The sequence below is a fragment of the Notamacropus eugenii genome, chromosome 7 (genome assembly GCF_028372415.1).
Source record: "Notamacropus eugenii isolate mMacEug1 chromosome 7, mMacEug1.pri_v2, whole genome shotgun sequence".
Classification (NCBI taxonomy): domain Eukaryota; kingdom Metazoa; phylum Chordata; class Mammalia; order Diprotodontia; family Macropodidae; genus Notamacropus; species Notamacropus eugenii.
In genome coordinates, this window is record NC_092878.1 from 94,118,579 (window position 1) to 94,130,741 (window position 12,163).

Genomic DNA, 12,163 nt, shown 5'->3' on the forward strand with positions numbered 1-12,163 from the left:
ATATATATATATATATATATATATACATATATATATATATATTTCGATTATGTATATATACACACATATATATAGGTCTGTTTTATATATATATGCATATGTATATATACATGTATATATGTGTATATGTATGTATATATGCACATACATACACATACATATAAACAGAGAGGCTCAGAGAGAGACATAGACACAGAGAGAGACACCGAGAGACAGAGGGCACAGGGTGAGGTGAATATGAAAGGATGATATCTAAAAAAGAATATTAAATGTTGAGAGGAATGTACTAGGAGAAAGAGAAAAGGAGAGGCAGAATTTAGTAAATCATCTCATATAAAAGAGGCAAGAAAGAGTTTTTGCAATGAAAGGGAAGAAAGGGAAGATGAGACAGAATAAGTGAGCCTATACTGGATTTGGCTTCAGGAAGGAATAACATACACACTCAATTGGTATGGAAATTTATTTTAACCCACCAGAAAGTATGGAGGAAGGGAATAAGAAAGTGGAAATGATAGAAGGTATGGCAGATTGAGGGAAGGCGTAACCAGAAGCAAACACTTTGGTAGAGGGACACATCAAATGACGGAATAGAATAAATGGAGGGTGGGACAGGATAGAAGGAAATATAGTTAGTCTTTCACAACATAACTGTTATGAAAGTGTTTTACATGACTATACATTTGTAACCTATATCAAATTTCTTACCTTCTCAATGAAGGTGCATGGAGAAGGGGGAAAGGAAGAGAATGTGGAAAAGAAAGCTTTAAAAATGAATGCTAAAAATTGTTTTTACATGCAATTAAGAAATAAGATATATAGGCAATGGGGTATATAAATCTATCTTGCCCTACAGGAAAATAGAAGGGAAGGGGATAGGGGAAGTGATAGAAGGGAGAGTAGATTGGAAAAATGGGTAATCAGAATACATGCTGTCCTGGGGTGGGGGAAGGGAGAGAGACGGGGAGATAATTCCAAATTCAAAATTTTGTTGAAGTGAATGTTGAAAACTGAAAATAAGTTAAAAAAAGAAAAAAGTTAGATATTATATACCTCTGGAGAAAAATGAATGTAAATACAACTCAACTGTAAATGACACTATAAGAATTGACCATTTATTAGGGCACAGAAACTTCACAATGAAATGTAGAGAAGCAGAATTTTTAAATACACACTTTTCAGACAATAATGTAATAAAAATGGTATTTAATAAAAGGTTATTGAAGCATAGATTAAAAGGTAATTGGAAACTAAGCAATCTAATTTTAAAGAATGAGTGAATCAAAGAACAAATTATAGAAACAATCAATAATTTCATCAAAGAAAATTATAACAATGAGATAGTCAAAGCAGTACTTAGGGGGAAAATTTATATCTCTAAATGTGTATATTAATAAAACAGAGAAAGAAGAAATCAATGAATTTGGCATACAACTAAAAAAACTAGAAAAAAATAGCCCAATTAAACAATGTAGTGGAAATTTCAAAAAATCAAAGGAGAGACAAATAAAATTGAAAAAAAAATAATTGTAATAATAAATAAAAGGAGCTCACTTTAGGAAAAAAATAAAATACATAAACCATTGGCTAAATAAAAAAAGAAAACCAAATTACTAGTGTCAAAAATGAAAAAGGTGAATGTACCACTAGTGCAGATGAAATTAAAACAACTTTGAGGAGTTACACCCAATTATTTAACAGTATAACTGACAGCCTAAGTAACATGGATGAATATTTACAAAAATATAAATTTCCCAGATCAGTAAAAGAGGAAATTTTTTGTTATTCAGTTGTTTCAGTCATGTCTGACTTTTTGTGATCACATTTCTGGTTTTCTTGGCCCAAATACTGGAGTAATTTGCCATTTCCTTCTCCAGCTCATTTTACAGATAAGGAAACTGAGGCATACAAGGTTAAATGACTTGCCCAGAATCACACAGCTAATAAGTGTCTAAGGCTAGACTTGAACTCAGGTTTTCCTGATTCTGGGCCTGGCTGTTCATCTCCTGTGCTACCTAGCAGCCAAAAGAGCAAAATAAAATAGAATAAAAAGCCTTAAATAAAAAAAAAAAAAAAGGAAATAAAAAGAACATCAAAAAGTAAAAATCACCTGAACCAAATAGATTTACAAGTGAATTCTATCAAACATTTAAGACACATTTAATTTCGATACTATGTGAACTATTTGAAGAAAAAGGTAAAAAATAAAAAAAAAAGGAGTCCTATGAAATTACTTTCATGCACAAATATGGTTGGGATGCCTAAGCCAGGGAGAGTAAAAACAGAAAAAGAAGGCCATAGCCCAATTTCCTTAATGAATATTGATGGAAAAATTTGAAATAAAATACTAGCTAGGAGATTACAGTACTATATTATAGAGATCATATGCTACAACCTGGAGGGATTTATACCAGAAATACAGGGCTGGTTCAATATTGTAAAAATCTCAGCATAATTGACCCTACCAATTGCAAAACAATGAAAATTATATGATTATATCAACAGATGCAGAAAAAAACTTTTGACAAATTTTAACACCCATTCCTATTTAAAAAAAGCATAGGAACCAATGGAGCCTATCTTAAAATATTTTTTGTTCTTGTTCAGTCATTTTCAATCATATCCAACTCTTCATGATCCCTTTTGGGTTTTTTTTTGGCAAAGATACAGAAATTTCTTTTTGCCATTTCCAACTCATTTTACAAGTGAGGAAACAGGATTAGGTGGGTTGTTGAGGGTCAAGCAATTAGACCAGATTTGGAATCTGGAACACAAATCTTCCTGACTTGAGACCTGGAAATCTATTCTCTGCATCATGTGGCTGCCCTCTGTGATAAACTAGTATATATCTAAAATCAAGAGAAAGCCTTATTGATAATGGAGATAAACTTGAAGTATCCAGATAAGATCTGGAGTAAAGCAAGGATCTCCATTATCACCATTATTATTCAGTATTGTACTGGAAATGCTAGCTATAGTAGTAAGACAAGAAAAAGAAATTGAAAGAATAAAAATAGGCAATAATGAAACAAAACCATCACACTTTGCTGATGATATGAAATACTTAAAGAACTCTAGGAAATCAACCAAAAAACTAGTTAAAAAATTAACTACTTTGGTAAAATTGCCCGATATAAAATAAATCCACATAAATCATTTTTCATTTCTATATACTACCAACAAAACCCAACAGGAAGAGATAGAAAGAAAAATTTCATTTAAAATAACTGTAAACAGAATAAAGTCCTTAGGAGTCTATCTGTCAAGGGGAACCGCTGAACCCAGGGATTCTATGAACATGATTACAAAACACTTTAGACACAAATCTGTCCTTATACAGATCTAAAGAATTGGAGAAATATTAATTGCTCATGGGTAGACAATTGTACCTAATTGTACAATTCATAAATAAAATAAAATGAATATGACAATTGTACCTAAGTTAATTTACTTATTCAGTGCCATACCAATAAAGCTACCAAAGAATTATTTTACAGAGCTAGAAAAAAATCATAGCAAAATTGGTCTGGAACAACAAAAGGTCAAGAATATTAAGGGAATAAATTTTTTTAAAAATGTGAAGCAAGGCAGCCTTGCAGTTCTCAGATTTTAAGCTATATTACAAAGTGGTAATCATGAAAACAATCTGGTACTGGCTAAGAAATAGAGGAGTCTATCAGTGGAATAGATTAGATATACAATTAATAGTGGTAAATAACCATAGTGATCTAAGTGTTTGATAAACTCGAGATTCAAGCTTTTGGGGTAAGAGCTCAACATTTGACTAAGATTGCTGGGAAAACTGGAAAACAGTTTGGCACAAACTACATGTAGATGAACATCATATATGACTTAGGCATAAAGGTGATATCATAGGCAAATTAGGCATGGAATATTTTACCTGTCAAATCTATGGATAATGGAAGAATTTATTTTAAAGCAAGAGATAGAGGGTTTTATAGGAAATAAAATAATTTTGATTACATGAAATTAAAAAGCTTTTACACAAACAAAACCAATGTGGTCAAATTAGAAAGAAAGCAGGAACCTGGGAAAAAATTTGTGGCATGTTTCTCTGATGAGGCCTCATTTCTCAAATATATAGGGAACTGAGTCAATTTTATAAAAATAAGAGCCATTCCCCAGTTGAAAAATATTCAAACAATTTTCAGAGGAAGAAATTGAAACTGTCAATAGTCATATGAAAAAATACTCTAAATTACTACTGATTAGAGAAATGTAAATTAAAATAACTCTGAGATACCACCTCAGACCTATCAGATTGGCTAATATGACAGAAAAGAAAAATGATAAATTTTGGGAGGGATGGTGGAAAAATTGGAACACTTTTGCAATGTTGAGTGGAGCTGTGAATAGGTCCAGCCACTCTAGAGAACAATTTGGAACTATGCCCAAAGGGCTATAAAATTGTGTATACCCTTTAACTCATCAAAATCACTACTAGGTCTATTTCCCAAAGAGATCAAAGAAAAGAGAAAAAGACAAATTTGTAAAAAATAATATTTATGGCAGCTCTTTGTGTGGTGGCAAAGAATTGGTTATTGAGGGGATGCCCATCAGTTGGGGAATGTCTGAACAAGCTGTGGTATATGATGGTGATAAAATTCTCCTGTGCTATAGGGAATGATGAACAAGATGATTTCAGAAAATCCTAGGAAGACTTGTATGATCCCATGCAAAGTGAAGTGAGCAGAACCAGGAGAACATTGTATGTAGTAACAACAATATTGTAAGAATAATCTGTGATCAAGACAATGATGTAAGACAATTTCAGAGGACATATGATATAAAATGCTATCCACCTCCAGAGAGAGAACTGATAAATTCTGAATGCAGTTTGAAGCATCCCTTAAAAACAAAACAAAACAAAACAAAAAAAACCCTTTATTTTCTTGTGTTTTCTTTTGCAACAGGACTAATGGAAATATTTTGCATGACCTCATATATAATCAGATCAAAGTACTTGCCTTCTCAAAAAGAGGGAGGGGAGGAGGAGGAAGGAAGAAGAGATAGAACTCAAAATTTTAAAAAATGGTCACTAAAATGCTTTACATGTGATTGCACAGTATTTAACAAAATAAAAATTATTTAAAAAATAGTCAGTCCTGAAGTTAACAAGGGGTGTTCTTTGTATAGGTAGATGATATATCCAGACTGATAATACATATGTGCACTAGTAGAATACCCACATGTCCTCTGGATCCCATTTATACCAAAGATCTAAATTATTTATCTGTCCATCATGGTTATCTATCTCTTTATTAAGAGAAGAACAAAAGCCCATTAGTACTATATTTGCCAGAGAAAAATGTCATGTACATATATCATAAAAATTACTAGTGCTCTGCCACCCCTCTGTACAGATACTCCAATGGGTCTTGAACCTTCCCATGGAGCTAATGAGGCAGGCTTACTCTGTGTCTTGGGTCTGATGAATCGACTGGCTTCAGTGGAATATTTACCTTTTTATTATCTGTGTTCCCCTCCTAAATGATCTCTGCAATGCCCAGGACATGCTTTTAAAAGATATTTCTGTGATTTCAGATTATTGCACTGCTGGCCCTGACATGTTTCCCAAAGAGGGTCACAGAATGAACAACCTTTGCGCATTTGGAACACCTAATAAGTTATAATATGCTAATGAGTTTTAATACGGTTTAGGATTGTGTTTATAATCTCATACTTTATTGTAAATGTCAAAAGAATTCGAATCTTCATTTATCCCCAGTAGTGGAAAATTAATAAAGACCTTAGGAGCTATTATTGCAGATAGCTATTTCTGTACAGACAAAGGATGCTTTTCTTATTTGACTTGTAGAATGAAAGCCAGAAATTCAGACAATTGCCAGGATTGTCATTTGAGTATGATTTTTTTGTGTGTGTTTCCCCAGGAACAAATGAATTTCCTAATTATATCTTATTTTATAATTGCCTTTTAGTTTTGATACATCAAATTCAAATTAGAAGAAACCTTAGAAATTGTTTCATCTTACCCCCTGATTTTACAAATGAGGAAACTGAGATATGTAAAGAAGTGACTTATCCAAGGTTTCACAGCTAATCAGGGATGGAACTGAGTTTAGACTCTTGTCTCTTGGTTTCCACTTTACTACACTTTTCATTATGCCTACTAGTTGTCATAGAAACGGGAAGGACCTTTATAATATCTTATATTTTTAAATCACAATTGTAGAACAAAATGAAGAGAAGACATTATGGATCTCTTTTGTTGTTGTTTAAGAACAAAAGGACTTCCAAATAAGGCAGATGCCCAATTTCTTGCCATCACCTGTTCTCAGGGTACCTAGCCTCATAAACTTTTAAGATATTTCAGATTTTACCTTTGAGTTAGATGACCACAAATCCACATATAGAACCAAGATGGATCTCACAATTCAATGTAGCTCTATCAAAATGAGGATATATATATATATATATACATATATATATATATATTTTTAAATATATATTTAAACCAGATTTCAATGGATCTATCTTTCATATGACCACTAGGAGGCAGCATAATCAAACGATTCAACCATTTCTTTCAGTTCTCCATCATTCTATTTTCAAGAACTTGGCAAGGAAAGAGGCCATCAGAGGGGAAGAAAATGCTTGACTTGTCAAAATTATTTAACCTGAAAAATACATTAACACGCCATCATATCACCCCTGTGTTGTATCACCCCATCCCATCAGTCTAATTTGCTTCCTGTGGATTCTTAAAAGGATTCTTCTGAATTTATAGTGAATGGAAAAGCGGGGCTTTAAGTTGTAAATAAAAGAAGCCCATTTTCTGATGGCTTATCCTATCTCACTGGACACATCTTTGAGATACTGGCATTAAAGAATCTAGTTCAAGTCAATCAGCATCTCCCATTGTAGGAAAAAAAAAGACCTGAAGCTTGCCTGGAGTAAGCCACTTTTGGGGATTAACTTGGCATGGAGGAAAACGACTTTGGAGTCAGATTACTAGACTTTCAGTCTCACCTCCAGGACTGGATATCTATGCAGCTGTATTGAAGTCACTTCTCTCCTGGCCTCAGTTTTAAAATCTCCTGTATTAGGGCTTCGGACTGGATGACCTTTAAGACCATTTGAGCTTTAATGTTCTGGTGGTAAGAGAACATTGGAAATTTTCAGTGGCGTGATACTAATGGAAAGTTATTTATGAATCTCTGCAGTCAATCTATATGAAAAAGATTATCTCACATACATCAAAATACCTAATTCTGTCAGGTACAAACCAGCTGCACTACATGAATTGCTTTGACCAGTCTTATTCATTATCTCGTCTCAAATCATATTCATAGTCTTTCTAGAGTGGTGAGACTTTCCATGGGTAGCTCTTTGTTGGTGTAGCCCTTGAGAAACCAGGGTCACCTCAAAAAGGAATACTATTTTTGTGGTAGGAATTGAATGTCATTAGATAGAAAATATGACAATGTTCTTAGGGACTTTGGTAATTTAACTTGTTTACTTATCCTGATTGTTTTTTAAGCAAATTTTATGGTGTAGTGAATAGGTCCTTTTACTTGGAATCATGAGAACCTGGGTTCAAATCCTGATTCATGTAGTTATTAATTATGTGACTCTGGGAAAGTCTTTTAAACTCTCAGTCTCAGTTTTCTTCTCTATAAAATGAGTTGGATTTCTAAAGCTATGATCTTATGAACTTCTTTTGGGGAACACACAAGTGATCACTATGGGGGAACAAAAGGTATTGCTTGGATTTGACATATAGCTTCTCCTATTACATTCTCTGAATGTGGTGTTTAAGATTGGGCCACTGGTATCACAGGTATTAAGGGACCCTATAGAGTCTTTTTGACTAGACGAGACATAGGAATCTTCTTCACTTCTCCTAAACCTATGGAGAGATAACAAAGGAATTGTTCTGTGGGTATATAGCTTATCAGTTCCTTATCCTGCAGAAGAAAAAGTGGGCTTAATAGATTTCATTCTCACAATTCCAGTGGAAATAGCACTGACTTTGTAACTAGACAACCCAGCCTCAAATTCCCAACTACCTGGTCAGCATTCCAATCTGTTGGTCCCATAGATGTTTAAAACTCAAATATCTGAAACTCAAATCATTCTCTTCCCTCTGTACCCCAGCCCTCTCCTCTTCCTAATGTCCCAGTACAGTTGAGAGTACTAACATCCTCCCAGACACCCAGACTCCCACTCTGTGCCATCCTCAATTGCTTACTCTCATGCCTTATATCTAATCACTTGACAAGTGGTCATTTTTGCCTTTGTATTGTCTCTTAAAATCTCTTTCTTTCCTGTGATGCTGCCACTACCATGGTGCAAGACTAGACTACAGTTGGACTTCCTGCCTATAATCTCTTCTCACTCTAATCCATCCTTCACTCAGCTGTCAAAATGATCTTCCCCTAAAGCATGCCTCTCCTCTAGTCAATAAACTGAAATGTCTCTCTATTACCTCCAGGATCAACTATAAAACTTTTTGTTTGGTTTTAAAAGCCCAATGGTGCTTTCCCCCACCATTCCCAGGCTTCTTACACCTTACTTCCCTCTAGGTATTTTGCAATCCAGTGACACCAGTCCCCTTGCTGTTTCTTATACACGATATTGCAACTTCCCTACTTTGAGTATTGTTACTGGCTTTCTGCCATGCTTGGAACACTCTCCCTTGTCATCTCGGCCTCCTTGTCTCTCTGCTACTTTAAGTCTTAGCTAAAGTCCCACTTTTTGCAGGAAGCCTTTTCCAGTCTGCCTTAATCTTAATGCCTTCCCTCTGAGACTACCCCTTCTTGATTCTCTCTATGTCTTGTTACACACAGTTTGCATTTTAAAACTCAGTAAGGGGTTCAGATATATTATTTTCTTTGATCCTCACAAAACCTCCAAATAGCTGGTATTATAATCGCCATTTTAAATATGAGGAAATTTAAGTAGAAAAAGACTTCTTTCCAGGGCCATCGAGCTAGAAATGGTTGGAGGCAGGATTTGAACTCTGTCCTACCTGATTCCAGGTCCTGTACTCTATCCTTTATTGGGTGAAGTAAGAAGATTAATACACTTAAGACCATCTCCTCCCCCCAACCTTAATCAATTAAGTATACAAGAAAATTATACATTTTAGAACTTCATTTTATCTATATAGCGATGGTGTCTCCATTTAGAGTATTCACATCCTTCTTACAAAAAGAAATAGAAAAATCAATGAAAACATCAACAAGTAAAGTAAGTCAGGTGCTTCAAAGAGGAAATAGAAAATCAATGAAAACATCAAGGAAAGTAAGTTTTGCGATAACATTTATATAAGACACTACTATTTGAGAGAAAGAGAACATGACACAAAATCAGCATCCAAAGAAAATGCTGTGGTGTAGTAGCTTCTTCTGTAACTCCCATCCCCCAATTTAATGTAGCCACTACTCTCTCCCAGAGTTACAATAATAATGGTATTCATGCTACTTACTACTAATGTTAAATAACAATTTCTGTAGTAATTCAAAATTTACCTATTTGTGCTTTTATATAAAGTCTAGAACTATAACTACAACAGAGTCATTGGAACTTTGCCTTACGGTGTTAATTGCATTCCCAGCTCCATGCCCCTTTCCATGTGGTTGCCACACATGCTTACCTGCATAACCCTCCACATACATACACATAGGAGATGGTGTCATCTGTCCTCAAAGAAGCAGTATTTCATGCCTTTTCTTCTTTATGTTATTTGGGGAATTTCCCCAGGCACAAAAGTTAGCTATGGTTCTGATAGACCTTGTGAGGTGGGCCTCGTAATTACTGTTATTATTTTCATTTTGCAGAAGAGGAAACTTATGATTGCAGAGGGGCAATGATTTGCCCATAGTTATACAGCTAGTAAGTGTTAAGGAAAAGACATGAACACAGGTCTTCTTAGGCCACTTGCCATCATAGGATCCCAGATTTAGAGCTGGAAGACACACTAGAGGTCATTAAGGCTAACTATTTTATTTTATAGATGAGGAACTGAGGCATAGTGACTTCCTCAGGGTTATATACCTAATGTCTCAGGTGGGTTTTGAAATCTAGGTCTTCTTGACTATAAGTCCAGTGCCCTATCCATTCTATCCACCTTCACCTATAAGCCCTATCCATTCTATCCACCTATCACCTATAATATGTTGTCTATACTATTGCATTATGCTATTTACCATTCTGAGCAGCTAAGTGGCACAGAGGATAGAGTGTCAGGCTTAAAGCCAGGAAGATATAAGTTCAAATCTAGTTTTAAACACTTACTAGCTATGTGATCCTGGGCAAGTCATTTAACCCTGTATGCCTCAGTTTCCTTATTGGTAAAATGAGCTGGAGAAGGAAATGGCAAACCACTCTAATATCTTTGCCAAGAAAACCTCAAATGGGGTCACAAAGAGTCGGACAAGATTGAATCAACTGAACAACAATAACAACTTACCATTTTGGATGAGTTGAATGAAAATAAACAAAAATGAAAGCTTACTCACCATGGTCTATACATATAAACTTCACAAAAGCAATTGAGATTTAGCTTATATCTAGATATAAAAATAAGTGAGAGATCTTAATTTAATCTGTATGGTGACTCCACTAAACTTTCCATGCACCCTTTGAGCCAAGGTCATTTGGTTTATTTTTATTTGGTGAAAAAAAAAGGGGGGGGGGAACTGGGGAGGCTTAGGGTGAAATATTGTGTGAACATATTCACAAAGGGTCTGAAATTTCACCAGTGCATTGAACCGTGAGCATTCTCACTGTTCTCTGAGGCAAATAGAGATTCAATGACTTATCAAGGGTCAAACAATAAATGTGGGAAAAGGATTTGAACCCAGTACTCCTGAGTCCAGATCAAGCCCTCTATCTGCTTTGCCATGTTACCTGTTAGTAGCACGATATGTTGGAATAAACATGTTTCTTATTGTAGTATTCAGCCATAGTACATTTTTTGTTGACAAATATCCAGAAATATCACTGATTTCCTCTTCTTTAAAATAAAAGGGTTTGATTAGATGGCTTGCAAAGTCCATTCCATTCTAGATCTAGGATCCATCTCTCTGTTACTGGGAACTCCATTGACCAAAAGTTACCCTGGATCTATTTTGTCCCCATGCATGGAGATACAGTATTAATGTTATCCCTATAACTATACATTCTGAAAGGCTTTCAAGAGCTTTAATTTCCCTAGAGAAGGAGATTTACTGCCTTTATAGAAGAAGGCTTAAATATTGGAATGGGATCCTAAATTCTTTTAAACATTCTTTCAGTGAATATATATTATTATTCTGTTGCAACGTGTTTGTAATCAACGTTAGATTGAAATGTTTTCCACAGGTACTAGGCTTAGGGATCAGTAAGCAGCTCAAGTTAAAGAGTAATGCTGCTTAGTAATAATCTCACATTTACACAGAGCTGCTTAGTTACAAAGCCCATAGATGATCTCAATGATCCACCTACCAACCTTGTGAGGGGTGTAGGGTAGGTAATAGCACCCCTAAAAACAAGAGAGGGAGCATCAGGGAGGCTCAGGGACTTCTCTAAGATCAAATAGCCAGGATTAGGCTGGCGGCATGATTACTTGGAGGAAGGTCTTCTGATGCTGACTCTACCACTCTTTTTTTTTTCCTTCACATTTCTTTTATTTTTAATTTATAGAATAAAACAAGCATTTCTCTAACACATTACAATAAAAAAGATGCACCTGAAACTGCAAATCTATTGTGTACAACTTACTATTCCTTTTAAATATACAATAAAGTTTTCATGTAAATTTCTCTTTTTTTCCCCGTTTTTTCCCCTTCTCTATAACTCAGTATGAAGTTATTAAAAGCGAAAACAAAAACCACCACAGTCATTGGCTAACTTCTATAGATCATGATTGCAGCAATCTTTCAGTCTTGGTCTACAACATGTAGAGCTCCGTTTATAAAGCAATATGGAAAGTGTACCTGGACCAACTTATAATTGTGAGATATACTGACAATGCCTTCTCTTTTTATTTAATTATTTTTAAAAGATCTTGCAATTTAAAATTTAAAATAAAATAATAGCAGAATGGGGAAAATAATTAATGATATGTAGAAAATAAGATCTAAAGCTGTTTGAGTTCAATTTAGATCAACAAACTGTTGTTTTGTCCTTACTCCTTGAA